This window comes from Nelumbo nucifera, chromosome 8, assembly GCF_055504915.1.
Source record: "Nelumbo nucifera cultivar China Antique chromosome 8, China Antique-T2T, whole genome shotgun sequence".
In the NCBI taxonomy this organism is placed as follows: Eukaryota; Viridiplantae; Streptophyta; class Magnoliopsida; order Proteales; family Nelumbonaceae; genus Nelumbo; species Nelumbo nucifera.
The window spans coordinates 21,650,222-21,655,759 of NC_142656.1; positions in this window are offsets into that span (position 1 = coordinate 21,650,222).

The window sequence follows — 5,538 nt, forward strand, 5'->3', positions numbered from 1 at the left end:
TTGGTGTTTGGTTCATTTGGAGTCGGAATTTGATTTATCCAAAATTTTTCAATTGAGTTAGTTTATTAATATTTTATTATTTTTGTTATATTTTTATTTTATTGGTACTTAGTTATTATTATTTTATTTTTGTTATATTTTGTTATAATATTATTTTATTGGTACTTAATTTATACTAATATTTTATTATTAGATTATTAATATTTTTATTGGTACTTAATTTATACTAGTATTTTATTATTAGATTATTAATATTTTATTGTAGTGTTATTTTATTACTATTTTATTAATATTAGGGATTGAGGGGTTTTTTGTTCAGAAATTCTTTAGTTCTTGAAGACTTTTGAATAAAAATTCCATTCCCCATGTAGAGGAAGCCCATACCGCCAGGAATGGGACTTCGGGATTCCGATTTTAGGCATCCATGGAACCAAACGTACCCTCAGTAATTCCAAGCATGAAAAGAATTCCTTCCTGCTACGTCAACATCCTGCATGGGTTATTTACATCCATGAACCCAAACATCTCGGACCTAAATGATAGATTGTGTTATGGGCAAGCCGGGTTTGATCATCCGGCCTTGATGAGTCACATCCACCTGGGTGCTGAGTGACTTAGACCAAAGTAAAGCTGTGACAACATTTAAAGTTGTGAGCTGATAGACACGTGCACATCCTTTGAGAGAAATTATGCAGGCCAGTACCCCAACTGAGATCACCATTCAATTGCAATCAAAGAGTTCTCAGATACAGATTCTTGTCATGTTCAATGCTAAGTCTGAAATCATATATGGTCTCTCACCAACCATTGAGGGAGTTGAGCAGTGAACACTTCGCCACTTCCATAGGTTTTATGATCCGGCACTCAGTGGAATTGGTGACTGTATCTATATCCATTCATGTGATCAGATGATCAGAGGGCTAATAATTGTTTCATTGGGTCAGTTCTTTATCAGGGTTGGTATTTTTGGGCTTGGGTGGGACCCATTAACCAATAGTTCCACTTTTGTAATGGCCTAATGGGATTGATATTTGATAGACCATGGTCCACGGGTGGGGTCAACTTGTGATGGGGATATCTGACTTTTCCATCTCTAAATCCATCATCGTGAATCGTTCTTGTCACCTGTCAATATAAGCATGCATTTACTCTGTCAAATCTTGTCTGGTTGAAACAAAATTGCTTGTGTCGGACTCAATTCACTAGAGACACTTTAGGAAATCTACCAATTCCTCAAGAAGAAATAATAGGGGTTTTCATAATAATAGTAATAGTATTAGAAATAATTCACCATAGACACCGAGTTATTACGTGATTCAGAATTTTCCACGTGGCAAAGAAGTAGATGGCGTTGTAAGAGTTGTTCAAAATGTCCAGCTTTGGTTGCATTGCTTTAGCTTATAGTTGCTTTAAAGAATCTAACAAAATTAGCTTTAATAGACGACCATGTAAATTGGGTTCTCCGGATTGGCTTTTCAGGTAGGCTTCCTTCGTATGCACCAGCGTCAACAAGCTGAATTGTTGGGCAACTAACATCAATTAATTTTCAGTTTATCACCTGATCACAAAAAAGTCAATATAAAGGATGTGGTCCGGGAGATGACCCATGACCAAACCAATCGGTGTTTTGTATTAGCCACGTGGCAAATCTAGAACCTAGGTTGCAGCGAAGAGCATGCAATAACTCTCAGAATTTGACAATTTCTGTCCCACTAGCGCTGCCTGAATCTGGACCAGGACCTAACGCACTAGCATGATGATAGCATCTGATTAGACTTGTTCATGGGTCGGATAGTCCAGTGGCTCGGCCCGGCCTGCACCCTAGTCGGGCTTGGTCATGTAATTAGGTCCACAGGCCTAACTTTGGGCCTAACACAGTAAGCCCGACTATGTTTCAGGCCGGGCACGGGATTTGTCAAAAAAACCAAACTCGACCCGATTCAGCATTATATATTTTATAAAATATATAATATGTATTTTATATATTATATAAAATATATAAATAATATAATATTTATTGAAATACATATTTATAGTTTAATATATATATTTTTTATTCTTTTCTTTATAATTTTTCTCTCTCTCTTATATATATATACATATATATATTCAGCCGCTTCAGTAATAGTAACAGTATGGGCTAAATTTCGGGTTCGGGCCTTAAAAAAATCTGTTAATACAGAGTGAAAGCCCAATCCGAACCTGGCCCGGCCCAGCCCAGGCCCATGTGCAGGTCTACATCTGATCTGCCGAAAGAGTGAAGTTAGTGCCAAAATGTGAGTGGACTCTACTTTCTTATTTAATTCAGGCCAGTAAGATCCAGTCTTCCAGACTTCCAGTGTCCTTGTTTTAGATACAAGTTATGGAATGAAATGGTCTATAGTCATAAATATGATTGAATTAGGTAGAGCAGTAACAGAAGTACCAACACTGTACCATATTGCATTTGGATCATAACTGTATTAACTACAAAAGCAAAGAATCTAACAACTCAGCCCCAAAACTTAAAAGCTCAGCCGGGTTAAATCAAGCAGCTAAGGTCCAGTCCAGACCTAAACTTGCTATTTGGGTAGCCTGATTAATGGGTTGAGTTGGAGACCGGACCTGTTCCTGACACAGGGCGCCTTACACCGATCTCACAGTGCAAATCATATTTACACCGACCTCACCTCCTTGCACGGACCTTACACCGACCTCACACGGTGGATATGCCTGTGAGGCGCCCATGTGTAAGGAGCAGATCCTGTTCTGTTGAATTGACTGTTGTATTCCTTGTTGGAATCTGTAATTTGAGATGATACAAATTTGACAAGTTCTCTCTGTTGATAAGGGTCAGTTTGTTTGGAGATCGGATCTGTTCCTCACACACGGCGTCTCACACAGATTACAGGTACATCCGAATATCACCTGTATTATATGTTATTATTTACGGGAGATATTCTCAATGCATGGTGAGATGTGCCTGTAAGGTTGGTGTGAGGAACATATCCTAATTCCTTTATTTGTAATGAGAATTTCATTTGTACTCTGAATTTCTGATGCATATTGTATATGCATGGGAGTGTAAATTCTAATTTACTTTTGCTTTAGATTTAACTTTGCCTAAAATTAAAATAGGAAGAAGGTGGTTCAAATTTTGCATCTAATACAATATATTGCAAGTAAATACAAATTTGATAAAAAGTACAAATTTATATCAAGTAAGAATGCAAATCGTATTTACAAACAAAAGGAATGTATAACTGATTTTAAACCTCCTAAACCAGGATCGTAATCAGAAATTGAAGCCTCATTTGTAATTCAGTACATGAATGACACAGGTATATCTTGAAACCAAATGCTTTGGAGTTGGGAAAAGCATCCACCAATCTCCCAAAATCTGCCCATTATCTATTCAAATCTAATGGCTGAGAATCTAGGTTGAAATATGCTTTGCTGTTGTACAAGGCCAGTTTATGCATGCAAGGAACTGAGACCCATCTGACAGGTGATCCAGCCCAAGCAATCTTTTCCTTATCAACTCGATCTAAATCCAAAACAAAAGCTATCTAATGGCCCACCTAAACTCTCTCTCTCTCTCTCTGTGAATGGGTATGGGATTCAACTGCATCAGGCACAACTCTCAAACCCATTCAACTATGGAATCTTGTTTATAACATCAAAGTTCATTTTTAAATTTTAATTCTTGATTCACTACACCATATCAAGAAGTTTAGGCTTCTTATACTTAAATTTCATTGGGAGTGCTGAGAGTATCTCACTAAGCCTTAATTTCATTGGCCAACCAAATGCAACCCACATGGAGCCAACCAAGCTGTTGAGCATAAACAAACTTCATCAGCAAATACCCTCAACATTGATGAATCTTGGGGGCCCTTTGACAATAGTTGAAGTGGCTGAACTGAATAACTTATTTCTTTGTTTCTTTAGCAAAGTTTTAGAAACTGGATCGGACAGGGAACCGGTTCCTGGGTCGAATGGTTAGACCATTCAGTTCAAATGTATAGTTTGTTTTAATTTATTAAATAAAAATAATTTAAATAAAAAACAGCCAAACCGTTATCTGGATCAACCGGCTAACAGTTCAATCACTTGGGTCAGTGGGTTGCTGGCCAGCCTGACCTAATCAATGGAGATTTTTGGTTCAGGAACGATTTTAGGGTGAAACAGAACCAGTTGCATGACCGGTTTCCAAGTCAACCGGTCCAACCGTCCAGTCCCATTTTCAAAACCATGCTTTTTAGTGAATGGCTGCAAGTTCCCAATAGCTGAAGCTGACATTGGGTTGATCACTCTACCTCAATATTTTATTATTCAAATCAATATAACAATATGCACTCTATTCAGTTATTTCAGCATCGTCTCCAATTCCATGAAACAAGACAGAATTCTTCTCTATTTTGTTTGTTGCTAATCGTGCCAATTGATTATTTTTTACTCCATCACTTCAATAAATGCAAATCATGAAAGGCTTCTCCTCCTAGGGTTGTCAGTCTTGGCATGCGCACATGTTTCATTGAACCCATTATTCTTCATCAAGTACTCAACTTGGCATATTCAAAAAAAAGGAGCAACCATGTGACAGGGGGCAGAATCAGCAGCAATGGTGGTCCTTAGATTCCATTCACAAGGCCAATTGACCAACTCATAGACCAGGACCTTTCTATCGGTGGGTCTCCTCTTAGATTGAGTCTAGCCCAAGTTTACAATGATAAGAGATGGAGGTCCTTAGCTTAGAAATTGGACTGATTAGACAATTGGATGTGTTTGATCACTTGTTATCACTTCGGCTATGAAGATTCAGAGAGCTGACCCCCACAAATAAGCTGATCCATATTGATGATTTAGTGGGTTCTTTTAACCTAACAATGAGTTGGGCTTGGGACCCATAATACAATTTGATTTCTTGAGTAATGACTAAAGAAAACAACTTGATTCATTAAAGACTTTAAGAAATGTTTGGTTTGATAAAAAACACAAAAGAGAAACAGAAGATTGGAGGAAATTTTACCAAGTTTTGTAAAATTCCATAAGAACTTTCCCTCAATTTTTTGTTTTTCTTTTATATTTTATCATACCAAACACGGACCCACCCTCAAGAGAAAAAAATGGTCATGAAATTTGAATGAAGTCATCAAAGATTCAAAATACAACAACCCACTTGTTTAAATGAATAAATTACTCATGGGTTCCTCTCAAGCCACCAAACAAATCTTATTGCAGTGAACCTCTAGAGCTGTGGAATTTTAATTTTATTTTTTAACTTTATAGATTCTATCTTCTTGCCATGGATTAAGGTATATCCTTACAATATACAAATATTCATTAAATATAAATAAAAGGAGAAATTAAGTTAATTATTCATAACCTGAAATTTGAACTAACAAAAGAAGTTAAAAAAGGATATTTTATTTGTTAATAAATATGTATGGTTAATGTTGGTTGCAAGAGTATTTGACTTTCTACGCAGTTTCAATCCTGCTTTCCCTATAAAGCTCTTGACATTTCTGTTCATTTTTTGGGGTTGGAATGAAACAC